Genomic DNA, 22,506 nt, shown 5'->3' on the forward strand with positions numbered 1-22,506 from the left:
AACCAATCAGTCATCATGGAGTCAGAAATAACCATAAGAACCCACCACATCTGGGATCCCTGGGTGGCGCAGCGGTTTGGCGCCTGCCTTTGGCCCAGGGCGCGATCCTGGAGACCCGGGATCGAATCCCACGTCGGGCTCCCGGTGCATGGAGCCTGCTTCTCCCTCTGCCTGTCTCTGCGCCTCTCTCTCTCTCTGTGACTATCATAAATAAATAAAAAATTAAAAAAAAAAAGAACCCACCACATCTGCATTCCCAAATACAAGTTAGGAGAAACACTCAGTGGTTAATTTGCCACTCTAATTACATACCTACCTTGCCTTTTATATGCAAAATTCTTAATGAGGCTTTGATCTCTAGTCACTATAAGGGTTTCTGTCCCCTCACTTAATAATTTCATGTTTTATGCTGCTATCTGTTCTTCAGACCCATAAGCTCCTGGTATGCAGTAAGATCAGGAATTGCCAATGCTTATCCAGCACTTGCTCTATGTCAAACACTATCGCAAGTGTTAAATATCTATTAACTCATTTAAACTTCCTGGGGCAGTGAGTACAATTATTATCTTTATTTTAAAGGTGAGAAAACTGAGGTCCATAAAGGTTATCCAGTGTACACAAGGTCACCTAACTAGGAAGTATAAGAGAAGTGATTTAAACCCTAGAACCTAAACTCCTACTTGCTGCAAGATACTGCTTCCGCAAGGATAATCTTACATCTTCTCACAATGCTCTAGTCTTCATACACAAATATGGTGTGTCTTTTTAATTGGATATCAGACGAGTTTACGCATTATCCCAGATCCATTCAGCTCCATCTCAGCTCCTCGCTTTGTCTCCTGGCCAGAATGGCTCCAGTAAAGACACATATTTCTACAGTCATTTCTTCCTGTCTCCAAACACCTGACAACTTTCTCAGCCTCTCCAAAGTGCTGGAGTCAGACTTTGTCATGGCTTCTACGCATTCACCCTTGCAAGAAGTACATAGTCCTTGTGCCCAGAGCCAATATGACAAGACCCTTGGAGAGTCTAGCATTCCTAGTAGTTGTCCAGAGTGACAAAATGATATTACTAAGGAACGTGAAGAGTTAATGCCCCGTGGGGAGTACTTTGACCCAAGACAGACAGGAAGAGGCTATCAAATAAATTCCTCTCCCTTCCTCCCCACTTAATTGCTCTAAGGCACAGTAGTGTCGTATCACTTCTCCACCCTTCTGGAGACACTTCCTGACTGAGCTATCAACTATGTCATCCTGAGAAACTGAAGCCAACTTTGTTAAGCACCACTTTGAATTTTTTCCTTTTCTTCCTCATCTCACTTTTCTTTTTCCTTCACTCTTGCTTGCTTCGGATTGACTCTCTAATATAACAAAAGCATGCAATCTTGACTTTAGGGCTGTTTTCTCAGGCTAAAACAGCTTGTTTCCTTCCAATAATACAGATTAAATGGTGCTGGCACATATATCCTCTCTCTTAGAATATTAATTAGTTTTTGTTGTACAACAAATTATCCAACACTTAGTGGCTCAAAACAATAAACATTTATTATTTCATTGTTTCCGTGGGTAAGGAATCAAGAAGTGGCTTAGCTCGGTTGCTCTGGCTCAAGGTGTCTCATGAAGTTGCAGTCAAGTTATGATCCGGGGCTGCAGTCATGTGAAGGCTTGATGGGGGCTGGAGGATCTGCTTTCAAGATGGCATCCTCACATGGTTATTAGCAGGAAGCCTCATTTCTCATTGACTCTTGGCCTTAGAAGGCCTTAATTTCTTAGACAATATGGATCTCTTCATTGGGCTGCTTTAGTGTTCTCAAAATGTGGTATTGGCTTTCTTAAGTGTGAGTAAACCAAGAGAGAGTGATAAGGAAGATGCAAACCCTTTCATGCCCCAATCTTTGAAATCACACACCATCATTTTCACCTCATTCACTACGTCTGGTCAACACTCAAAAGAAGCAAAATTCTGCTTTACTTCTTCAGGAAAAATGGTCAAAGAATTTGTGGGAAGATTTTAAAATCACCACACCTGGTTTTTCCTTAGTTGTCAAGAATAAATATTTACAGAACAGACTGCTAGGGATAGAGTCTGCAGGGTGATGCTAACAATCCTACAAAATCATTAAACTAAAGATCATCACCAAATAGCTGTCTTGTCGCATTGTACTATCAAAAATGGTTCAAAGTGGCTTTTAGATTTGAGTATAACGTCAAGGAAAGCACTATGGAAAGCACTATGAAGTCCTCTTATCACCAGCTAAACCCCAAGACCTGACCTTTATTGCCCACCTATTTGTACTCATCAAACTTGGTCCCCCATTTTTCCTTAAGCTCTTCTTTCCATCTTATCTCTTAACTTGGGCAAATGGAAAACAAAACCACCATTCAAGCAATAGTGACTGCCCTGACAAGACTTCCAACTGGACCAGACCACCCAGACCAGTCTGAGCTTAACGCCGGACTCCTGCCAGCACAAATGGAGTAATCTCTAGAGTAACCAACAACTACCTTTGCCTCATTATAATACTAAAATCTCTACCCAAGGAAGAACACAAGCCTCATTTACATAACATATAATGTGTGTATAAGCTTGTTTCCTTAAGATACACTTGTGACCTTATGCCTACATCAATATACAATGACAAGACCTCCCTATCTAAATATTTATCCTAACGCTAAATAAAAGGAACCCATCCTGCCTTGCTTGGGGAGTCATGGTTTTCAAAGCTGTGCCCCATAATCTCATTTGCTACAAATAAAGTTTTCTTTGTGTGACAACTAAACCTGGTGCAGCTTCTGACTCACCATGTAGCCAACTCATGTTGGTTTAGTTAGTCTTAGTATATTGTTTCTTTGTTTCCTCATATCCATGTCTCCATATTATAATCAATATCCCAATATCTGGTCAATCCAACCACCTCTACTATAAACTTTGACTGCATCTATTAGTGACTGTTAGCAAAAATAAATGTTCTCATTTGTCAGTAATCACAAGGTTATTAGAAGAATAAAATAATTTAGCAAGTTAAAAAATACTTTGGTGTACTACTTGGCACAGTAGATGTTCAATAAATGTTCTTCTCTAATCAAAACCAAAAAAAAAAAAAAAAATCTATACCAACTACCAATCAGCCAATAGCTTTTGACATGCTATTTGAGTCACTGCAGCTATGGTCATGTAAACTCTAGATCATATAACCTGATTTATTCCCCTCTGACCTCAACTGGTGGTAACTTGTCTCTTTCATCTGCTATTTTATTGGTACAAAATATATAAAAATAAAATGTCAGTTTGATCATTTTTCTACTTAACTGTCTTCTTTTCATACTTTGTCTATCCCTTTGCCTTTAACCTTGGTGAAACATGATGTTAATCTCTTTTTCACACTGTAGTTTTAATGAGGTTATTACCTTGCATATCCAATGAGATACTGGCTTATGTCATAAATTTGATACTTCAAGGTATATGCCTTCAGCTGTTGAATTAACATTTAACTGAAAATAAATTTTAATTGCTGATCACAACTAGAACTTTAGATGGATTATTAATAGTATTACTATTATTATTTAAAATGACTATTTTGCAGGACACCTGAATGGTTCAGTGGTTGAGCATCTGCCTCTGGCTCAGGGCATGATCCCGGAGTCCTGGGATCAAGTCCCTCATCAAGAGCCTGATGAGGGATTTGATCACAGGGAGCCTGCTTCTCCCTCTGCCTATGTCTCTGCCTCTCTCTCTGTCTCTCATGAATAAATAAATAAATAAAATCTTTAAAAATAATAATAAAATTAAATTAAATTAATATTTTACATGCAAGTAAGGTAAGCCTTGTGAATAAATAGTCACTAAAAATGTTTCTGTCTTATTAAGTTCCTATGTACAGCCAACTTAATTATTTGTGAAAATAGGTAATAACATAATTGAATTTAATGATCTAATAACTCTATTCTTTTTTCCAAAACTCTTTCATTTTCTCTTTACCACAACATCAAGCTTAAATAACTAAAGTTTCATCTCCTGTTTCTACTATCCATGTTTACAGATGAAGTGCTAATAAATAGATAAGCATCAAAATAGGTCAACTAGAAGGAGAAAAGAGATTAGTATACCCCAAAATTAATATTCATTCCCTAAATAAATAAGAATCAACTGCACTTCCTGTTATAACAAAGAAAACAAGAGACTTGCCACAAAGACAATGGTAAGTGATATGCCATCAGATCAAGAAACAGTGTTGCTCACTAAGCCAATCATTTTCAACTCATGTCCCAACTGCAATCTAAGGTACATGATGCAAAAACATTGCACTGGAAAGGATTCCAGAATCAAGGACATGAATGGAGAGAGGGTGGTGGCACATCTTACTCTCTCTAGGCTTTTGAGAACAGCTTCATTCATAATAAATTATGTAAACCATTTCATATCCATCATGTTCACTTAATTTACATAAGCCTCACTTTTGGGCCAACCATACCTTCCATTTCTGGGATGTAGGTTACCATTAAGCATTCACTTCCTGCACCCCACCACCACTAATCCAACTGCCTCTGTGGATTCCTCATGTCACTCACTCCAGAAAGAGAATGGCAGAAATGAAAGAAGTTATATGGAAAGTCCAAGCATGAAAAGGAATAGAGAAGAAAAGACAGCCATGCTCCATGAGAACAGTTAGGGATGATCATAGCATAAGGGAATTGTACTTTTTAAAGGGAAAAGAATAATGCAAGTTTTTGATGTCCCTGGAAATTTGCCTGGTAATTCACTGCCTTAAGGATGGACCCAGCTTGCCTTAAGGGTATATACTCAAGGGCTAGGGAACAGGGCAAATGGGTTTCGACAGCTGGCTTACAACTAGCTCTACCTGTCAGCTCTGGAAGACATTTCTTTGTACAAAGCAGTAGCTTTTCTATAGAAGGTAATGTTAAACGAACACACATTCCACAAGCATGCTTACCCAGTACCTAGTTTATGAAGGAACACTGTAGATTTATTGTTAGCACGTACTGTTATCTCTACCAAGTGACACTCTGGCAGAGAACTTGACACTCCTGGCCCTTTGGAGGTTAGCGCAAAGTACCAGTCTCACTTATCAGGGAGAGTCCAACCTTTTCTCTCAAAGAACCAGGAAACTACTCCACAGTTATTTCTCTCAGACACGGAGGATCCCTGGGTAGTCACAGAGGAGCAGTTTCTCTCCCCTGCCTCAGTGCAGCTCCCCAAGCACAGTTATGCCTCCAGCTGTCTTCAGTACCCATTTCTTTAATGAGTGCTTTGCCTTTACAAAGCTGACTCAGACAGATGCTCAAGGGCCCCATGCTTGATGTGCCTTACATCTTGAATGTCCTTCCAAACAAATGCCTAGTAGCTGAGAGCCCCATTTATTGAAGAGATGAATGCATTTGTTCCCGTTACAGAGCTGCAGGCAAATTCTAGCAATCTGGAAGCAGGAAGAGGAAAAAAAAATCTTTGTATTGGTATGGCCTAAGCATGACTTCAATGTAGCAAGGCCAACAAACTGACAGGGTCAAAGAAACTTACACCAAAGACCTTCTATACCAATTTTAACATAGCCATGCAGATAGTTTGATTAAAAAAAAAAAATCTGTTTTCAAGACTGAATCTTAATCTTGCAAATTTCTAATCTAAGTAACTATTCATTTATGTTAATAAATGGGTCCTTGATGAGATCCAAGTACAATTTTACCAGCATTTCTTTGATTTTAATATTGAAACACGGGATTTATTATTTTTTAAAATTCCTAGACCACTTACCTACATAATTACCTCTCTTACTATACAGTTCTTCTTTATAAGATGAATTAGAACTTGACCTCTTCCAGGCTGTGACAGTGAGTGAATCATTTCACCTCCATCTGCCTCAATCTCTTCACCTATGGGGTGAGGATATAATATTGGTGCTGAGGGAACTTAAGTGTCGTCGATACATTGAAAAGCACACAGAACCTAGGCAGGTGTAGACCTGTGCCATTTTCAGTTGAAGATGGCCTCAGAGAGAGAGAAAAAAATTCAGGTTACGATATCTCAGACTTTGATATTATATAGAGAATTAAATAAGTGTTAGTTATTGTTATCAGCCAAATGTCTAGCACCCAATAGGACCATGTGCCAGGTGTCCCAATCCTAGATATTCTTATCTCACTGTATCATGTTTCATCAGTAATGTCCCCACCATCAGCTGACTCCTGACGTTTTAGACTTTGTGTCTTCTCTGGTACCCAGGCGTGATGACAAGTTTGACTTCTGTGATCCTACTTCTCAAACTCTCCAGAAATGGTTTTGTACTTCTGGCTCAGATCTCTTCTAGTTGTCTTGAGTAACTTCATGCAATACCCATCCTCCAATGCTTCCCTCATAACACCTTTCCTAAAATTAATTAAACAAAGATGCGCTGGTACCTATGCATGTAAGGTACCTGCTGAAGTGTGTCCTGAGCAGGCACGAGGCAAATCAGCACAGTCATATCTTTGGAGCTTGTTTGAACTCAGTCTTTCTTCCATCACTTGGCAGTTTAAAAAATGACAAATAATATTTTTAAATGTTGCTGTCATTACATTCAAGGAGAAAGAAAATTTGCCACCAACTAGATGGCAGCCTTGGCACATGCTCTAGTCCATTCCCACTTTCTTGCTTCCCAGAAAGTCCAGAACAAAGGAAGCATTTAAAAGATAAATGAGACACCTCTAAAACAGGAGCAGCAATGAGTTGAGTGGTTGAGTCTAGCCAGGCATCCTTGAAAGCCAGCAGCAGGATACTGCACGATGTGTGCCCTCCAGTCTCCACAGCTACTACCACCAGCCTCCTTTCTTCAAAAGCCTTCATAGATTAGCTTCAACCTATCTTTCTGGCCCGATCTCCTTTGATGATCCAAATACATAACACACTCCAGCAAGATTGGAGTATTCGATGTTCCGCAGTGATCTTTCTTGATGACTTGTGATATTATTTCCACCAGAAAGTTCTTTCCCACTTCTCCCCCAGCCTTGTTAATTTTTCCATATCAGATTTTACTTCCTCCATGAGCACAATCACCGTGTCCTCCCACTCTAGCAACAAGATGTAATCTCTCTCCACCTAATCTCTCTTAGCACCGTGGGTGTACCTCTCCTTGGGCCCTTATTCCATTCTGCTCTATATTATAATCATTCACATATTGAATTGTTTCCCTTACCACCATCAAGCTGTATTCACCTTGAGGGGAGAGACTGTATCATTGTATCCCCTGCCAGGCCTAAAACAGAGCTTGGCATGCTGAAAGCACTGAGTAAATATTTTTCATGTTGAATTAAAGATTGTATTGTGGATAAATATCCTTTGATTTACTTTATATTTATTTAAATTTATTTTGTTCCATTTTGCAAATATTACTGACTATATCAATTTAATATTTCTTTTTTCCCTGTTTTGTTCCTGTTACTGGCCATGAGCAGTTTTCTCAATATACTGTTTATGTGCCAAAAGCCAAAAAAGCAGAAAGAGCAACAAAAAATGGAGAAGCAGGACTTCTTTTTAATCTTGATGTTTTTTACATTTTCAGGTGAAAGTCCAAAAGTATCTCATGTTCTCAGATAACCTTCATACTGCACAAGGCTATGGTTCTACTGGAATAAAATGAAATTTTAAAAGCCAGGTTATATTATTACTCTTTGAGACCATACGTCTTAATTATCCTTTAGTTTATCTCTAGTCTTTCATCCTCACAAAATTCAGTGTTCTCTTCCTGTTATCATTGTAAACAATTCACTTCACAAATGTAGAATAATAAAATTGGGCTTTATAATAAGAAGTTCTGGATGCTGATAGAAAATAAATCATATCTCTTTGTTCTCCCTGAGCCTGGCTTCTTTGTCTCTGTGGTTTCTTCTCTCTGGATCTGTGCCTTTTAAATGCCTTATGATCAAAAAGTGGGAAGGTGGATGGGCACATGGGTGTCTCAGTTGATTTAGCATTCAACTTCTGATTTTGGTTCAGGTCATAATCTCAGGGTCATGGTATGGAGCTCTGTACCTGGCTTGGCAATGAGTCTGCTGGAGATTTTCTCTCTCCCTCTCCTTTTCCCCTCCTCCGCCCCACTCTCACATTCTCTCTCACTCACTCTCACTCTCTCTAGCTCTCTCTCATGCTCTCTCAAATAAATAAATAAATATTTTTTAAAAGTGAGAAGGTGGAAAAAATGAGAAAAATGACTTCAATGTGGCCAATTGGGTAGGGTGACTTTGTAGTCAATATGTTAGGTACAGAGCAAAGGAATGTTCATTTGAGAACCATCTCAAAGGTGTCATCTTGTATCTCAACAGGAACACCTGGAAGGATGTTACTATTTTTGTTTAAATGGATTTTTATAAGGTTCATCAGAGCCCAGTATATTATAGTAAACAGATGATACTCAATACAAACCATGTGATGAAGATAAAAACTCAATATTTTTTGTTTTCTCATTATTTAAAAGACATTGAATCACTGAACCACTTGGAAAGAAAGAAACAAAAAAAGGCAAAAAGGGAAGGAAAGTGGGAGGGAGGGAGAAATGCTGACCTCGGGAGAGTGAGCTCAAGCTGTCTCCTATAATAAGTAAATTGAAAAAGCGAAGGGAAGACTTTCAACTAACCTACACAGCACCTGTCAAAGTCTAGGGTTGAGTCTATCTAAAGAAAACAATATGGTCGGTTTCTACATTAAAGAGCTCCAATAAGGCCATTTGAAATGTTTAAATGGTTGTTTACTGTAACTCACTTATTTCGTAAACACTTAGCCACATGCCTATCTGTGATATAGTCCATGACATTTAAGGTATCCTTCCAGATTCAATGACCAAAAAACTAAGTGTCTAAGAAACCCTTCATCCTTTGCCTTATATGGCACTTCCATGCTGGGGAAAGGAGTAGACAACAAGATTGGGTGAAGGGTGTTCAAAAATTGGAATATACATTTTTAAAGAAAATCAGCAAGGAAAAGGGACTACTCTGGTCACTATCCTCTAACACAATTCTCCATTCAAATATTCCTACTCAAAGACTCAAGTTTTCTTAAAAGCAGAAGTTTCCTTAAAAGCATGCCTCCCTCTTTTTCTCTTGCTATTTCCTTAACTTAAAATTCCTTCTATTCTCTATTCCTCTTATTAGGATTGCCAGATTTTCCAAAGAAAAATACAGGACATCCAGTTTACTTTTATTTCAGTTAATTACAATTTTTTAGTAATATATATATTCATGCAGTATTGGGAAATTTGTACTAAAAAAAGATTCATTGTTTATCTGAAACTCAAATTTAAACAATGAATCATTTTTTAGTGTAAGTATGTCCCAATTATTGCATGGGATATTCTTACCCTGAAATTTTATTTGTGTTTTATCTGAAGTTCAAACTGAACTGGACCTACTGTATTTTATCTGGCAGGTTTGCTCTTAGGTAAATTCTATCATTCAAACCCAGATTAAATGCTATTTCTTCCATGGGTGCTTCCATATCCATCTTACTTTGAAAGGATTCATGCATCTATTTATTACTCCCCAGTCTAATATATATTGAGCACCCATTTTCCTCCAGGAACTGTGTTAGTTACTGGGGATAAAAAGCAAACAAACAAAATCCATAGCTAACAGGCAGAGGATGGCCTTGAAGGCAGGCAATAATGACCCAGAAGAGTAAGTGTCATGAGAGTGAAAGACGCACAGGGTGGGCCACAGAAAATCCGTAAATAAGCCTCCTTGAAGGACTGCAGGCGGTCACTCTCATCCTCTATCTAACTCTATCTTATATTAACACTTAGAACTATATCTGTTTCTTCTCAGCCTCTTCCTGGTGTCGTACTCTGCCTGTAGTAGGTACTGATACTTGTTTTGTGTAATGAAGCCCTTTTTTTCCCGTTCACTTGCTCTTCTTTGGAGTTTTTAGAAAGATAACCACAAGATTGAGTTTAGTTTGTTTCACTTCAACCATAGTGAGAAATCACCCATTTTCCAGTGTACAAAATGGGTCAGCATCACTCTGTGTGCTTCACATAGTCACCTAATCCTCACACTGTCTCAGTGAATGAGGTGCTCTTTATATACCATTTTATGGAAGAGGAAACAAAGACACAAAATGGTTCATTAACTTACTCCAAATCACACAGATAATAAAGGTGAAGCTGAGATTCAAACCCAGTTGACTGGCTTCAGAAAGCTGTGTTGCCACTCTATGATGGAGGTGATTTTAAAAATTAAAATTAAATAAACTTTGGATTTTTCTGTGGACACTTTATTTGTTCTCTTTTTTAAATTTTTATTTTTAGGGCAGCCCAGGTGGCACAGAGATTTAGCACCTGCCTTCAGCCCAGGGCGTGATCCTGGAGACCCGGGATTGAGTCCCACGTCGGGCTCCCTGCATGGAGCCTGCTTCTCCCTCTGCCTATGTCTCTGCCTCTCTCTGTGTGTATGTGTGTGTCTCTCATGAATAAATAAATAAAATCTTAAAAAAAAATAAATTTTGTTTTTAAAAAGAGTAATCCTTATGTTTCTGATGATCCACAGATGAACTGTTTAGGCTCAAATACAATTCAAGAGAAGAAAATTTAAGAAGAAAGCTAAAACAGCCTTTTTCAAGGAACCATTTAACTGAAGGTTACTTATCATGGAGTTAGAAAAAGTAAAATCATTCTTCAACAGGTGTTATAAAATTTAGAGAAAGCCAAACATGATGCTGAGAGACAGACATAGGATGGAGTATTGTAACCTTATTACTTGCCTTATAAAAATACAAACTTAAGTGTACTAAATGTCCTAAATCTTATGACTTCCAAAATGTGACCTGGAGAAGCCTACTTGATGAATGTTAAAAATTTCCACTTTTCCATTTGCATAAAATGAGGATATTTAAAACATAAGAGATTAATTTGAAAGCACTCAAACCCACACTCGCTAAAAAGGATACTGCCCCTTCTCTCTTCTAGATGACTGGCACTTCTAGCAAATATATCCTGGTTAAATTTCATCTACATGGATACAAAGAAATTTCTGTCTTCAGGAAATCACCTCCCAGGCTGCTGTGGCCTGGTCTCAGTGTTTATGTCCCACTTGGTTTGGTGCCATACATCAGGGGAAGGTTAGCTCAGTATAACTGTTGCTAATAAATAATGGTGTTAAAATAAGTAAAATTATGGAGAAGAGCTGTTTGTCCCTACACAGCATTCTGATACCAAAGCTAAGACTTTAAAGTCTGTGAACTAAAATATTGTCTATGGCTTCTTTCACTTTCTGAGTCAACAGACAGTGCAGAAATGGGAAATTATCATAAAAAATTATATTTAATACTTAATATAAATCCAAAGCTTCCAAATCTCAAAAATAAATGAAATTCTCTTACTTTGGGCAAATATTCCACCATATAAATTAATGGGAGCTTCATATATAATTGATAATAGTGTGACATTTGGAAAAATATAAAATGTCAACAGAGACATCTTGAGTAAACATGTCACAAAAGTCTTCTTTTATAACAATAAAAGATAAATCAGTTTGGGGGAATAATAGAATCTCAGAGGTTGAAAGAACTTTAAAGGTTATTGAGTTTACTACCCCAAGTTTTAATATACTCTCCAGCATCTTCTCCCACACTTCGGTAGCTCTGGCCCAGGTACAAGTGGACTGTACAGTATTACCCCAGAGTTTGTACCTACATTTCCACTCAGGAACCATCCCTGAGATTGATTTACTGACAACAAGAAAACAGGGCCAAGACTGGGCAGGGACCTTGAAAGGAACCTGTTTCCACTTGTCCCAAAACAAACAATCCTCTTCATCTTTCTTTTAACTTGCACCCACTTTGTCCTCCATGCCTTGGAAAGAATTTGGGCAACTGAGGAAGCCCAATGGGGTGAACCAAGAACCACAGGCAGGAACACTGGCACAAAATGAGAGCAAGGTCAAAAACAGGTGTGTGTGAGAGTCGGTGGGAACAGCACAGAGTTTTCAAGGAGGGCAGCAAGTGTCATCACCACCATCTGGAGCTGAGAAAAAGCCATGTGATCAGAGACTTCTTTTTTTCAGTCATGGGAAAAAATAAATAAATAAACACATAACATGAAATTGACCATCTTTTCCAGTTTTAAGTGAACTATACATTAGTGTTAACTACGGGTGCATTACTGTTAACTACAGATCTCTAGAAGCTTTCATCTTGCAAAACTGAAACCCTACCTTCACTGAACATCAACTCCCCTCTTCCTCTTCCTCTTCCCTCAGCCTCTGGCAACCCCATTCTATCTTCCCTTTACATGGGCTGACCACTTCAGATACCTCATGTAAACAGAATCATACAGTATTTGTCTTTTCATGATTGGCTTATTTCACTAATTATAATGTCCTCAAGGCTCATCCACGTCATAGCATGTAACAGACTTTCTTTCTTTTTTGAAGCTGAATAATATTCCATTGCGTGCATATGCCATCTTTTCTCTGTTCATTTACTGATGGGCATTTAGCTTGATTTCATCTCTCAGCTATTGTGAATAATGCTGTAATGAGCATAAGTGGGCAAATATCTTTTTGAGATCCTGTCTTCAATTCTTTTGGATATTATTCAGAAGTGGGATTGCTGAATTATATGGTAGTTCTATTTTTAATTTTTTGGAAATCTCAAGGCTTCTCTTTTTTAACTATATTGCTATGTGTTCTTTTCAGCTGCCAATTCTTCCAACTCCAGCTCCTGGGAAGATATTCTTAACACTATCCAGGGACATCTGGCAACAACCTTCCTCTGACTCCTCCTACACAGATTAGTGTCAATGCTGAGAGTAAGTCTTTCGGCATCGCTCTACACAGTCCTCCAAAGATAAAGCCCAGCTCAGTTATTCTTTGCCTACTACCTTAGGATGGAGAATATGTTGGTTCCTCTAATAATTGTTTCCCAGTCTATATTGCAAGAAAGTCTATAGGGACACAATTTCTATTTCAAAGGAATGATCTCCTTCCCCTCTTCTTTGGAGAAAGTAGTTTAGATATTGTTAGTTTAAAAAAAAAAATTCTGGGCAGCCCTGGTGGCTCAGTGGTTTAGCGCCACCTTCAGCCCAGGGTGTGATCCTGGAGTCCCAGGATCGAGTCCCACATCAGGCTCCCTGCATGGAGCCTGCTTCTCCCTCTGCCTGTGTCTCTGCCTCTCCCTCTCTCCTCTGTGTGTCTGTCATGAATAAATAAATAAAATATTTAAAAATAATAATAAAAAAATAGAAAAGTATTCTTTGGAGATATTTGATATGAAATGTGTATAAATATGTTGTTTATGTGTATAGTAATTTATGAACGTAACTTACAGGATTAGGTAATGCCCACCTAAAATCTCAAATTCAGGTATGCCCTGTGAATTAGATTACTGAATAAACACATCAGGGAAATGGCAAGTTTTAATGTTTCTAAGTAGAACTCTGAAAAAATAGAGCCTACCAGCCCAATAAAGACTTGACTTGTGTATTAGTCAAGATAGCTCCAGAGAAATAGAACTAAGACAGAAGGATGAGGAATTCGCACATGTGATTACAAAGACCAAGAAGTCCCCAAATCTGACATCCACAGGCAGGAGACACAGGAAAGCCAGTGGTATAGTTTAGTCTGAGTCCAAAGGCCTGAGAACCAGAGAAGACAATGGTGTGAATCCCAGTTTGAGAGGAGAAAATGATATTAGATGGACTCTGCTTAATTACTTGAGGCAGGGGGGAAAAGGATGAATTCCTCCTTCCTTCTGCCTTTTGTTCTATTCAGGCCTTCAAACTATTGGAGGATTACCACCCATATTGGGGAGGATATTTTATCCTCCCCAAATTTTGAGTAGGTGGATCTATTCAAATGTGAATCTCATCCAGAAACACCTTCACAAATACAGCCAGAAACAATACTTAATTTGAGAACGCATGTCCCACTCAAACTGATACATAAAATTAACAATCACACCTGAGCATCAAGAAAATTTTGCTTAATTGGTGCATTATTCTGCAGAAGAAATGTGAACAGCAAGGGGCCAAAGAAAGACAAGTGCAAAACAGAGAAATTTTCCAGTGTTTGTTGAGAATGATTCAGAAGAAAACAAAACAAAACAAAAAAAACCCAGCAATACTGAACCCAAAGTGCTCTTTCTAGAGCTGGAGAATCTGAAAAGCAGGAAGAGCTCCCTGGATTTTCCAGAGCCTCAGGGTAATCTCTTTCTCTTTGTTCGATATCAAGGAGCAGAATTTTTATTACCCCCAACGTATCCTGATAGTTCAAAGGAGGTATCAGATGGAGGCCACTGGAAATAAATTTTCTTCATTGTCAGTAATGGTTTGTCACTATGTTCGTGCATCAATCTCTTGTGAGTTGGTTTAAGTTGTTAGTCTCTGGGAAGTTGATAAACTCTAACCACTCTGCACCAGCAAACCAGAAGACAAAACCACTCCCAGGGGCCCTCTCCAAAATTCCCCACTAAAGGCATACTCCACAAACAGCTGAGCCCTAGCATAGGTTTATCTTTGGTACCTAATTTCCACGTAAAGACAAAGGATATCTATCTGTCTGTTTATCTATCTAACCACTGCAAAGAATGAAGCTGAGTGGGAAGATCTACCACAGACTGTAAAAATGAAATTTGTCTCAACCTGAGATAAAGGGTAGAAACTAGAATGGTACAGGATGAAAACTTAAGTTGGGAAATGAGCACAGTAATTAAACCCAGGACACCCAATAAAAAAAAAAAAAAGTCCCAAGTCATGATACGCAGGACTAGACAGGAGTAACAGCACCAATCAAGACACACATGACTTTAACACCCTTCAGCCCTCCCCCACAGTTGGTGAAAGAATTCTGTTTGTCATCTGCATCTATTATCCCTGGGTGAGAACCTCTCTTTCTCTCCCTTTTTAGGGGCAACTCTCAGGAATAAATACAAAATCAGTCATTTACACCTTGACATGATTTTAATTCTGCTCAGGGGGTTCCTAGAGGTCCTCACATCATAAGCCTCAAGTTGTTATTAGGTGCCACCATGAATTGAGCTCATGGGATAAAGGTAGAGATGTTGGAGTGACCAAGTGGCAGGGAAGCAGATGAGGTCATCAGTAGGAATGCTAGGCCAAGGTAGGCTAGGTAAAGTTCAAAATCAAAAACTCAGGCACGGCAAGAGCTCAGATGATAAATAGTTCTAACCCTTCTGGACAAGTTTTGTAATAGACATCTGGCACTGACTACAGCTTTTATTTCATTTTCTGGGTTTTTGTTAGTTTGCAGATTTTTGTTTGTCAGGTATGTTGGGGGTCACTGATGGGGAGGGGCAGAGGAGGAGGGTATGTTAGTCATTCTCTGCGAGAAACATAGATAAGAATGACCAGGATTCTGATTTCAAGTTTTGACCAGGTATCGAATAATATCTACAACCAACTCCGAAAAGATCTGGGAAAGTCATACACAAAACACAAGGATACATAAGGTTACATTGTATTTCTTTAACATTTTGTCCCATAACCCTTAATCTAAACAACTAATCCCCTTTCTGACATGTACCTAATCTAATCTTTGTCCTCCGTTGCTTCAAAAAACCACAGAAGGATGAGCCCAAGGGAAAAGCATGCCAAAAGAAAGAAATAGTGTGGTGCCAGGACCTGCTTTGAGAAAATAAGGTAAAAGGCAGGATCCACAGACAAAAATTGGCCCTGGTCTTTTATTTTAACTTTCTCTTGCTATGGCTATCACCCTTGTTTTTATTTAACAATGCAAGTTCTCTACCACTTCCTAACATATAGAAACCCAAAAAGTGACCAACTGCTTGGAATAAAAATGGAATTCTTACAGCAAAAATAGAAAAAAAAGTAATATCTCAAAAATTATCCTGCCACACATGCAACAAAAATTGAAAATGCTCTCCTCAATAATTATCAAATGTTAAGATAATCCTCAGTAAAACAGATGGAATAAATTAGAGTCAAATATTTAAACATTTATTGATGCTGCTGCAGCAACTTTCCAGACAGCCAAAAATTCCAGAGTAATATTCTTCAAGATGTGGCACAGATTTCTGGAGTTCTTACCACATCTGAGAAGCTCTGCTCCTTCTATTAGTTCTTCAGGAACAGGGAAGGGCATTCTGATGGATGACTTCCAAATCAATGAGATTTTCTGCTTGTGGAAACAAGATATGCCACAGGAAAATCAAGCCCATGTGTGAGTAAACTATGGTGCCTCCACCTCTCTTTATGGGAATTGACATCCATTGATTTTTGAAAGTATACATTTTACCAGAACTCAACAATGTTTTTAACGAGGCCTTCTTCCACCATATCATCAGCTTCAGTCACTCTGTAATTAGATTCAATTAACATGTCCCAAATGCCAGAGAGGTTAGCAATAGTGACAACATTGAGTACAGTTAATGCATAAAAATTAAAATGTTTGCTCTCTATAATATTAAATTACATATCATATTCCTCTTTGCTTCTCTAATGCTTCTTTGTAGGAACCTTAAGAATTATGGTTTCTCTCTGTGGGTCATTCATATCAACATATTTTATAGACAAGTTTACTGGTAGATTATATAGTAAGAAGACAAGACAGTCAATTCCTCCTAAAAGTAAAAAGTTTCCATTCCAATCCCTCTTTCCTGTCAATCGTGGGGCTGAAATTGGGCTGCCTATCTGTATGAGCTTATCTTTGAGGATGAGAGAAGTGTAGTTTGAAAAAATAAAATGTAATCTTCCTCAAGATGTGTGATAGCAAAAAAAAATTTAAAAAAAGATGTGTGATAGCCACCTCCAATTCCATCAAATAAGGAGGATAGGATAAAATAAAATCTAAATACAATCATACCTATAATATTTAGTGCCTACAGGAGTGTGAAGCAAAATATAGTGATAAGAGAAAGACAGCAAAAGAAAGAAAGAAAGAAAGAAAGAAAGAAAGAAAGAAAGAAAGAAAGAAAGAAAGACAGCAGACAGCAATAAACCACAGCATCAGGTCCGAGGTGGTACTTACTAGGACAACAGGCTGCAACAGTATTATCAAAGCAAAGTTTGCGCATGAATTCCAATTCCAAATTGATCAATTCATTGGCAGAAATAAAGTCACATGTAAATATCAACCAATAAAAGAGAATACTAAGAAATATTTGATTATTTATCAATGTAAAAGTACCAAAGTTACCAGAGTAAGCAACTTCAACCAGCATCCCGGTGGGATTAAAATAAGTATAAACACCTTTTAAAAACTGCTTGAGGGATCCCTGGGTGGCGCAGCGGTTTGGCGCCTGCCTTTGGCCCAGGGCGCAATCCCGGAGACCCGGGATCGAGTCCCACGTCGGGCTCCAGGTGCATGGAGCCTGCTTCTCCCTCTGCCTGTGTCTCTGTCTCTCTCTCTCTCTGTGACTATCATAAATAAATAAATAAATAAATAAAAATTATTAAAAATAAATAAATAAAAATAAAAACTGCTTGAAAATATAAAAGCTTATTTAATAATAGAGGAAGTACAGAGGTAAAAGGACGTTAACTAAGCATGGAAGGTGGGGGACATTTTTACCCAAGGCCCTTACAGTTCTGGAGGAGAGTTGAAGGGATTAGCTTCACGATTAACAGCTTTTTAGGGGGAGAATTACAGTGACTGGAGTCCAGCACATAATAAAAAATAACCAAAAACTCAAGGATACAAGGAAACCTAAATGAAATCCAGTGGGGGGGGGCGGGGGGAAGGGAGGATAGAATCAGATGTATGATGTCTTCAGATATTAGAGTCTATATTTTTTAAAGTGTTATTATTGTTTTCAATAATTTCTTTAAATTTATAATTATCATCAGAAAACTAGACAATCTCAAAATAATGAAAATTCCAGAAATAAAAGGTACGTTGGCTGAAATTAGAAAGATATGAATGAGTTTAGCAGAATTAAGACAACTAAATGCAAAGAATATTGGTGAACTTGTAGAGAGGCCAGAAAAAAAGATTCAAAATAAAGGATAAAGAAAATATTATGGAAAATAACATAAGAGTGTGAACAGGTCAGAAGTCACAGTGAAAAGCCTACAGTACATGTAATTTGTGTCTAAGAGAAAAGGTGGAAGAGAAGTAATAGTCACCAACACCAGGCTGGTAGTTTGCCAAAATTGAGGAAAGATATTGAACAACATATTTAAAAGTATGATAAAAAAAAATAAAAAAATAAAAGTATGATAAAGTACTTCTAAATAAATTTTGTAATCAAAGAAGGAATCAAAACAAAACTTAGAAAAACATGTTCAACTCATTAATACTAGAAATTAAACATATCAGAACTTGCAGAATGCAACCAAAGATGCCAAAGTGTGTATATAGAAGAGAAGGGTTATATATCCAGCTCAAGAGATGAGGAAAAAGCACAGAAGTAAAATGGAGAACCTAACAAAAAGTTTATAAAATAGGAAAATTATAACCACTTTCATTCTTCATAAAATGTATTTGGAGAGAGTTTTAGAGTATTTAAAACAATTTATCAGTGAAACCTTTGGACCTGGAATTTTCTGTGAGAAAATTTTAATTACAAATCCAATTCTTTAGTAGCTATGGAACTACTAGTATTTTCTATTTTTTCTTGAGTTAGTGTTAGTAAGCAGTATTGTTTAAGGAATGTGTCCACTTCATCTAAGTTTTCTAATTTATTGGCATAAAATTTTTCAGATTTGTTTATTATTATCCCTGTAATGTCCATAGGATTAGCAGTGATATTTTATCTTCCATTCCTAATGTTTATCATTAGGTTTTTTTCTAACTCAATCAGATATCCTGGCCATTTATCAATTTTACTGATATTTTCAAAACACTAATTTAGCTCTCTCAATTGTTTTATTCTCTTTCATAAATATCTTATTATGACTTATATATAGAATTTTTGCTTTTTTATCATCTTAAGCCTAACATGTGGATCATTAATTTTAAACTTTTCCTCTTTATTGTAAGCATTTGAAGCTAGTAATCCCCCTGTTTCTGCTGTACTCTACCTTTGATACTGTGTGTTTTCAGTTGCATACATTTCAAATGCTTTAAATATTTCCTGTGGTTTCTTCTTTGACCCACGGACAATTTAGAGAGTTTTTTAACTTCTAAATTTTTGAAATGTTTCCATTTCTCACATTGGTAGTTCCTTATAATTAATATCTTACAGTTAGATCACTTACTACAGACGATTTGATCTTCTTACATTTATCAACAACACATCTTTTGTCCTGTTATCTGATCTATCTTGTGACTGTTCCATGTATACTAGGAAATAAAAGTATGTATTCTATTCTTATTGGGTACAGTGTTTTTAAAATGCTGAGTAGGTGATTGTGGTTGATAGTGTTACTCAAATCTTCTACAACTTTCCTTAGTTTTTGGCTATATGTTCTATCAATCAGTGAGAGAGATGTTAAAAAATCACCAAGTATGCTTCTATATTTCTTCCTTTAGTTCTCTATTTATTTCATATATTTTGAAGTTCTGTCAGTAGGTGTATACACATTCAGGACTGTCACATCTCCAAAACAAATAGAATCTTTATGATTATGAAATATTTCCCTTATTGATAATATTGCTCCTTTTTCCCTGACTTCAGTTTAAGTGATATTAATAAAACCACACAAGCTTTCTTACACTTGGTAGTCTGATATATCTTCCATCCTTTTACTTTCATCAGTCTATGCCTTTGTATTATGATGGACTGAAAGATTTTGTCCCCCCAAAATTCATATGTTAAACCTCTAAGGTTTGGGAGGGTCCTTTGGGAGGTAATTAAGTATAGATGAGGTCCTAGAGGGAGGGTGGGCTCTCATAATGGGATTAGTGCCCATTCCACCACAATTCAGTGGTGAACATTCATAAACTTCTGTTCAGGGAAGGAAATACAATATCACCAGCACTCAAGATGCCCATTTGTGGATCCTCCCAACCACTATTCCCTCTACCTCTCTGCAAAGTAGAACTTCATTTTCAAGGTAATCACATCCTTTCTTCTCTTTACTATTTTGCTACCCAAGTATGCATCCCTAAAGACTAAAGTATGGTTTGGTTTGGTTTTTAAATAAATAAAATCACAGACTACTGTTTCTGGTAATGACACAGTGGCTTATGGTGAATTCATTCTCTTACAGATATCAATTATAAATTCTGGCAAAAATACTAAAAAGAACTACTTGAAAGTAATGAATGCCACCAAAGGCAGAACAAAACTGAAAGATTTTTGATCCTTGATAAAAGAGAACCACCATGAATGAGATCTATGATTACAAAGCTCTTCCCCCCAAGGCAGCCATCAGTTCATGCAGCATAGTGTAGTGGAATTAAAGCAAAAAGCCACACAAGCTTGAGATATCAAAGAAAAAAGTTTGCAATGGCCAGAGAATCTGAAAATTAAGGGATAAATCCCAGGAAAAAGGAAGATATAAAAACATTCCCCAATTTTGCATATAGTCTCCCCTAAATCTTTGGCTGACCCCTGATCCCTTGCTCATGTGCAAGGGAGATTCCAAAGAGTAAAGTAGAGAGAAAGAGCTGGAAGTCTGAAAAAGCTGATCATAGATTTAAGCTCCTGCCCACCAAAAAAGACACAACTTTGGATTTGAATTCCTACAAATTAAAGAGATACTGTAATTACCTCAAGATTTCATGAAAGAAGGGCCATGCCTCAAGAATAAAATCTGTGTCTCAGGACTAAGAGTCTAATCATAAGACTAGACTAAGTGCAAAACCAAAAGGCTCATTCTTGCAAAGTGAAAAGCCCATACAAGTTCAAAATAATAAGCCAGTAATTTAATTGCCCACCATGTCAACTGCCACTTGGGTTAGTTGCATTAGCTGCCACTCTCCAGAGGAAGGTCCTTAATTAGGACCTCTGCAGCACACAGTGTACAATGTCCAGTATAAACTGAAGAAAACAAAACATAGACACATGAAGAAACAAGAAAATGTGATTCATACTCAAGAGGAAAAGTAATAATGTCAAGGAATAAACCTCAAAATGCCACATTTTTGCCTCAAAAAATAGTAAGGTCCAGCTCGCTCTCTCTCTCTCTCTCTCTCTCTCTCTCTCTCTTTCACACACACACACACACACACACACACACGTGCAAATCATCTGAAAACAAAGAAGTTGAGATACATAACCCAAAGCTACGATTTCAACATGTAGGATCCAAGGTAAGGAAAAAAAGACTCTAGATTCCATTATAGCAGAGCTCCTAAACCTGTTACGTGACAGCCATCCATTTTCCAGTTATGAAGAGGCAATATCCTATAATTGGTCACTAATATTCTAATATATGGAACCAACAAAGGGGCTGTGTCAGTGTGTGCATTTTAGAATAAATGCTCTAAATATGCTGGAGAATAATCCATAGTTCAAGGGTAAAATATATTTTCCTCAATAGGTGGAATAAATCCTGGCAAAAAAATAAACAGAATTTATTAAGCAGGAAAATGTGAGAGTATTGGAAAGAGGAAGAAAGAAGACAGGAAAGCATAGGAGAAAAGGAAAAGAAAAAAGAAAGAGAAAGAACAGTGCATGCAAGACATAGATAAGGAAACTAATCTAGAAGCAAATCTAACTCAAGGAACAGAAAAAAGCTCTGTGTGAGCACTTCCTACTTTAGAACAACTAAAAGTGAACTCAATGAAATAGAATTTAACAGATTAAGTGTTAAAAATACAGACTTTGATGTCATTGGACATTCCAGAACTAAGTAAACAATTTAAGGACAAATATATCATTTCCATGGGAAAAAAAATAATTTGGAAAGACAAGGAATCAAACAGATATATAAAAGACTGGAGATAATCACCATAAATGAAAAGAAAGGTGGAAAAGATATTTGTAAAAACTAGAGAGTAGATAACAGAAAGGAAGGGTCAACATAGTTATTCTAAATTAAGTAACTGATCTTTCCTTAGATATGAAAGCTAACATATGAAATAGGGAAAGTATCCAGAGATAAAATATAAGAAAACATCTTAATCAAAAAGGAGTACTTGAATCTAAATACACAGAGTATATAGTCTTCTAAGACATGTCAATATAGTATGACCAACCCAGAGTCATGTTCTGATTGGATTCCTGAACTTCAAAGTCAAAGAATAAGTTCTTTAAGTATTCAGGCAAGAAAAAAAAAAAAGAAAGAAAACCACTGAAGAAAAAAATAATCTAGTCTGAGACTTCTCTATGGCAACATTCAGTGCCAAAAAGATAATATAGTACTGTCCATAAAGATCTAACAAGTAATGTGAAATAAGAATATTTTACCTTGCAATAGGAAGGTAAAAACTACACATTCACAAATAGGAAAGCACAGGGAATAAACTCCTAAAGTCTTTCTAGATAAAACTATCCAGTGGAACACACAATCAAAAATTAAAATTAAAATAGAGGAAAAAATAAGAGAACTCAAAGAAATAGAGAATTCATCTGTAGTGAATTAAAATTAACTGCTTTTTTTTTCAATTTCTGCAAAAATGTTGGGACTTTTTTTTTCCTTTTATCTGGAATCTTTGGTAGAAG

At 37.1% G+C, this 22,506-nt stretch overlaps 1 long non-coding RNA gene across 2 annotated transcripts in view; it reads right to left on the reverse strand.

Moving 5' to 3' along the window:
- LOC140607860 (uncharacterized) overlaps positions 1–22,506 on the reverse strand; it is a 58,666-nt gene that overhangs the window by 23,014 nt on the left and 13,146 nt on the right. Inside the window, exons 2-3 of one of the 2 annotated variants that reach the window (XR_012009778.1) lie at positions 5,770–5,888; positions 4,523–5,434 (exon numbers count right to left, since the gene is read on the reverse strand). This is a non-coding gene — a long non-coding RNA (uncharacterized lncRNA). Of the gene's footprint in view, positions 1–4,522; positions 5,435–5,769; positions 5,889–22,506 lie in introns of those variants that run through there. The other variant, XR_012009779.1, reaches the window with a different exon arrangement.

Source organism: Canis lupus, chromosome 17, assembly GCF_048164855.1.
Source record: "Canis lupus baileyi chromosome 17, mCanLup2.hap1, whole genome shotgun sequence".
Taxonomy (NCBI): Eukaryota; Metazoa; Chordata; class Mammalia; order Carnivora; family Canidae; genus Canis; species Canis lupus.